This window comes from Schistocerca cancellata, chromosome 1 (assembly GCF_023864275.1).
Source record: "Schistocerca cancellata isolate TAMUIC-IGC-003103 chromosome 1, iqSchCanc2.1, whole genome shotgun sequence".
Lineage (NCBI taxonomy): Eukaryota > Metazoa > Arthropoda > Insecta > Orthoptera > Acrididae > Schistocerca > Schistocerca cancellata.
The window spans coordinates 490,203,823-490,209,371 of NC_064626.1; the positions used below are offsets into that span (position 1 = coordinate 490,203,823).

At 43.2% G+C, this 5,549-nt stretch overlaps 1 non-coding gene across 1 annotated transcript; it reads right to left on the reverse strand.

Moving 5' to 3' along the window:
• Nucleotides 1-947: 947 nt before the first annotated feature.
• Trnat-agu (transfer RNA threonine (anticodon AGU)) lies at nucleotides 948-1,022 on the reverse strand. The gene has a single exon. It is a non-coding gene; the product is annotated as a tRNA-Thr (tRNA).
• Between the last annotated feature and the right edge of the window lie 4,527 nt (nucleotides 1,023-5,549).

Consider the following 5,549-nt stretch of genomic DNA (forward strand, 5'->3'; position numbering starts at 1 on the left):
GAAGAAGAAGTGTCAGTCTCATAGTGCGCAGAGCCACTTGAACCATTTGTAAACAGGGGCACAATACGGCGCTGCGGTCGGCAAAGTCTATAAGAGAAGTGCCTGGTGCAGTTGTTAGATCGGTTACTACGTCTACAATGGCAGCTTATCAAGATTTAAGTGAGTTTGAACGTAGTGTTATAGTTGGCGCACGAGCGATCGTACACCACATCTCCGAGGAAGCGATGAAGTGGGGATTTTTGGGGATTTTCCCGTACGACTATTTCACTAGTGTGCCGCGAATATCAGGAATGCGGTAAAACATCAAATCTCCGACATCGCTGCGGCCGGAAAAACATCCTGCAAGAACGGGACCAACGACGACTAAAGAAAATCGTTCAACGTGACAGAAGTGCAACCCTTCCGCAAATTACTGCAGATTCCACTGCTGGGCCATCAAGTGTCAGCGTGCGAACCATTCAACGAAACATCATCGGTATGGGAGTGTACCCTTGATGACTGCATGGCACAGGGTTTGCGCCTCGCCTGGACCCGTCAACATCGACATTGTACTGTTGATAACTGGACGAGTCTCGTTTCAAATTGTAGCGAGCGGATGAACGTGTAAGTGTATGGAGACAACCTCGTGAATGCGTGGATCCTGCATTTCAGCAGGGAACTGTTGAAGCTGGTGGAGGCTTTGTAATGGTGGTGGGCGTGTGCAGTTGGAGTGATATGGGACCATGATATGCCTTGATACGACTCTTGACAGGTGACACATACGTAAGCATTCTGTCTGATCACTTGCATCGTTCATATATGAAGATGGTATCTGTTCTTTTGGACGTCTTAAAGAACAGATACCACTGGTTATCTTGCAGCTCTCGAAGAATGAAACTACAGTGAAATCTAGACCTTTGGCTCCTTACAGGCGTTGATAAATATCAACGGGGACAGTTGAATATGTGTGTCCCGACCGGGACTCAAACCCGGGATCTCCTGCTTACTTGGCAAATGCTTTATCCGACTGAGCCATCGAGGACACAGAAGTTAGCGCGACTGCAGGGACTTATCTCTGGCATGCTCCCCGTGACAACCACATTTCCAACTTACTGTCCACACACTACATTAGTAGTACCCCGGCCCACTACATTCATTACTCGCGGCGGCCAATCTACCTATTCCAGTAAGAGTTTGAGCAATGTGTGTGTATCTGCACTGAAGAAGATCTTGGCCGGTAAGCCTTATCTATATGAAGATGGTATCTGTTCTTTCGTAAATGTCCGAAAACTAAATGCGATTCACTCTTGTAGACCACCATATACATTTAATCCAACCGCAGTATCTATTTTCGCTGACATGCACCCTTTGCAGGTTGCAGTCGACCCCTCGGGATTGATATAGACCACTTTCGTAATCACTGTGCTTGAAGAACAGTACCCCGCCCCCCCCCCCCCGCCCCCCGCAGTTCCTCCTGATAATCGACACCCAATTTGAATTGTGCAGATACAACAGTTTTAATTTCGGAATTCTAGTGTACCGGCATTTTTCCAATTTTTTTTTGTTGGATCTCTTGATTCAAAACATTCCTAACAAAGTAAAATACCAAGAGAATACATTAGTAAGTACCGCTACAAGAGAGAAACCTTGTGAAATTACGTTCCGTACATTACGAAAAAACTGACTAAAGCCTAACCAAGTTAGTCCAAGTTAGTCCAAGTTAGTCCTTTCATGAGGAAGTGAAGGGTTTAACCCATGTATAAAGTCATAAAGTACTTCAGCCGGTTCATAAACATGTGGAAGCCATATAAAAAATCCGAGCTATACAAAATTAAAAGATATTTCATTCATAAAAACATAAATTTTCAAAAATTCTGCCAAATACAACCCACAGCGTCACACCCTTTAACAATTTACGCTAGAAAGGAATATTTCAAGAACGTTCAAAGCAGCATTAAGAGGCTTTCACAAATTAAAACCTTGTCTAAAGTCCACTCCTGGCCTCGCGACTTGTGACACATCAGAAAGCCTTATTCTGGTCGCCGGTACGTCTCAATGTCTTCGAAACCATTCTTTCTCACAATAACGTTGACGGCTGTGAACACTTCATCGCATGTGTGTTTAAAACTCTCACTTTAGTCCAGATCAGTTACTCAAAAATCGAGAAAGGATTACCGGCTATCATATTTATACGTTTCCTTACAAGTTTCTGCTCATAACGGACCTTAAACCATTAGTTTCCCTATTCGGTACCAAAAACTGCCTTCCATAAAAGTGGCACAATGCCTTCAACACTTGGCCCTTTTCCTTGGCAATTATAGTTACGAAGTTCACAGTCGGCTGAGAGCACACCACGTTAACCTCGATCCCCTGTCCACATAACCTATGTGACCCGTCCCCTCTTCTGACTCTTGGGAAACAGTGCTTCCAAATAGACGACATCTTCCAAAACTGCGTACGATAGTATCCTGTCACGCATGTGTGGCTGAGAAGGATATAGCCGAGGAGCCTATTACCACACAAGTTATGAAACACTTTTGCCATGTTTGACAGGAATACCTCCCCCCTCAATCCCCGAAATCTGCACATACTTTGACTTTAAAAAGCAGTATCCAAGGAGAGCTGACGCTAATATCGGACAATGACCACCGCTAGGGGGCATCCCACCGATACTGTATGAGTGTGTCATAAGCCTCCGGAGGCTGGCTGCTGGGCGGTGGCACGCGTGAAGGCGCTGGCGAGGCGACATATCAAGTCGCTCAGGATCACACACAAGATGATGACAGTCCGCTCCAGCACCCCCGCAATGGTTCCACACCTGTCGAAAGCCGTAGCGCCCATGGGAGCCTGTCCATGTGAACATCATTGGCCCTTCCTCAGGGAGAAGTGGCTCACCGTCATAGACTGATTAAATACCACAGAAAGGGAGACTACAATTATTTGATGGTGAAGAGGCCCTCACTTTTCATCCCTTATGTTTCAGGAATTCTGCCCACCGAGGGGCATAATGCACCACTCAACCTTGAAGGTACACATGCGATAGATGCTGTCAGCCATACTCAGTGCCGAGTTCCTCATCCAGGTCCTGGTGTCCGCAGCACTCGTATGGAATTGCTGCATGAGTGCTGTCAGAAGATCATCTGGACCCTGCTGAGGCCTACGTCAGCACATTTGTCGCTCATGCTATTCGTTGGGCACAAAGATCTATGTACTTTCGGGAAGGTCACTGTGTGGATACCAGGCGATATCAGAGCCGCCTGTGGACGACAATTGATCATGCTGGCACGACACACCAAATGGGCTTAGCGGCTTCCTCCTCGAGACAGACGTCACTGCCACCAGAGAAGGCTCAACTTTAGATGCCTCGCAGACCCACATTGCCATATTCAGCATCTTTTGAGCTGCTTCTCAAAATAATGGGATACTTTTTCACCTCCTGCGTCACTGATAGGATACGAGTGCAGAGGTTGGAAGCAAGCCAGGTGCCGCAGTGATTAGCTCACTGGACTAACATTTGAGAGGACGACAGTTCAGATCCTCATCTGGTCATACAGATTTAGATTTTCCATGATGTTTTTACATATCTTCAGCGCTGGCAAGATTAACTGTTTCCCGACAGAACGTGGTTTTCCAGGTATTGCTTCAAGTAGCGAGGTATTGTAAGGCTCCCGTAAATCAGCTGTTTGTGACGTCCTGTTTATGATATACTCAAATGAATTTCTTTGAGGAACGGCACAATTCAGAGATTTATGAAAAGAATAACAACTCTGAAAGCAACTTGTGTAAGTACCTACCAATGACCAGTTTGTCCACACAGCAGGACGAGACATCTGTACCCGGCGATGAAGCATTATCATTGGCATATGTTCGTTTTGTTATGGGTCAAGAAACCCACGAAGAACTGATCTTAGCGAGAATTATGATGTTAGACACTAAACGTGAATCAATATTTAATATTGTGAAAGATTATTTCATGGAAAGGTACAGCTCTTTCTCGAATAAAATATCAGTGGCAGCAGATAGAGCATTGGCGATGTTTGGGCGCCATCGTAAGCTTATAGGCCATATAAAGCAAAACGTATCCGGCGTGTTGACAATGCTCTGCTTCATTCACCAACAACATTTAAATGTAACAATACCTTCAATTTCACAAAATGGTTCAAATGGCTCTGAACACTATGGGACCTAACTTCTAAGGTCATCAGTCCCCTAGAACTTAGAACTACTTAAACCGAACTAACCTAAGGACATCACACGCATCCATGCCCGAGGCAGGATTCGAACCTGCGAACGTAGCAGTCGCGCGGTTCCAGTCTGAATCGCCTAGAACAGCTCGGCCACCCCGGACGGCTCAATTTCACATTAAAGCAGTAAACAAAATTCGAAGCAACGCTTTGTATTCTCGTATATTTGCGCAGGTGCGGAAAAAAATGTCGATAGCTTTGATCTATTATTCCTGCACACTGCAATACACCAATCAATAGGCATATGTTTGTCAGGATTTTTATCTTTGAGACAGTTTAAGAGGTTTTGCATACTAAGGAGACAGTTTAATAGAAAAAATTAATCAGGCTGAAACCAGAAATGCATCATTTAACATATTTGCTTACTAAATTTAACCTGCAGTTAGATAGTGACAATCTAAATTTGATAAAAATAGAGTTCACCATTTCAGATTTTGTTGCGAGATTTAAACTAATGCAACGAAACGTTTGATAATGCGAATTTTCCCAGTTTCCCAATTTATTACAGTCTAACTGCCAGGATGGTGACATTTTAACCTGCGCTCAACATTTTAATGTTCTTCACAAGATTTTGAAACTGGCTTTGAGACTGTTTTGTCTACGGAATTAGCTAATTACACAGTGATACTGAAGAAACAGATATCGTACTACAAGATTAACTGACCAGAGTAAGCACCTACGAAGATCTTAACCTTTCCCATCCTGAGAGAAAAATTTTAAGCCTTTATCTGAAATGGACCAATTCCAGTGAATTATGGCCTGTGGAATCAGATAAAAAATACTTAAATAATTCTCAGGGTGACTGTTTTTTCAAAACGTGACTAGTTAGGTTTTATCACAGTACAAATAATACGTATTTTGCTGCTCAAGAAGTGCTTTCATTTGTTTGCCTTTCAAGGTCTTTGAATATAGGGTATTACAAAAGTGATAAAAACATATATTGTTGCAAAATAACCTACTCTCTCTCACACACACATATATTAATTTTTAACATAGACTAAACGAAAGCAGTTTTCTTTTCCTTGGACATGTACAAATATTGGTCACATTTGACGCAACGCGACATAGCTCAAAATTGTCGTCGTTGTCATGGCTGAAGAGTTCACTTACATCGGACTCCTACAAAATAAGTTTTATTATTTCTTCATCTGTTAAGCCTAGAAGTTAAATGGATATTCTATTTTTATATAAAAACCAAAGCAATACTGTTTGTTCATAGATCTTAGTGCAAATATTTACTGTACTGTCTGCATGTGAAAGTGAGGTTAGCGTCAAAGGTTGGCATCAGTAACACCTGAGGCGCACTAACGTGCCACTCCAGATATA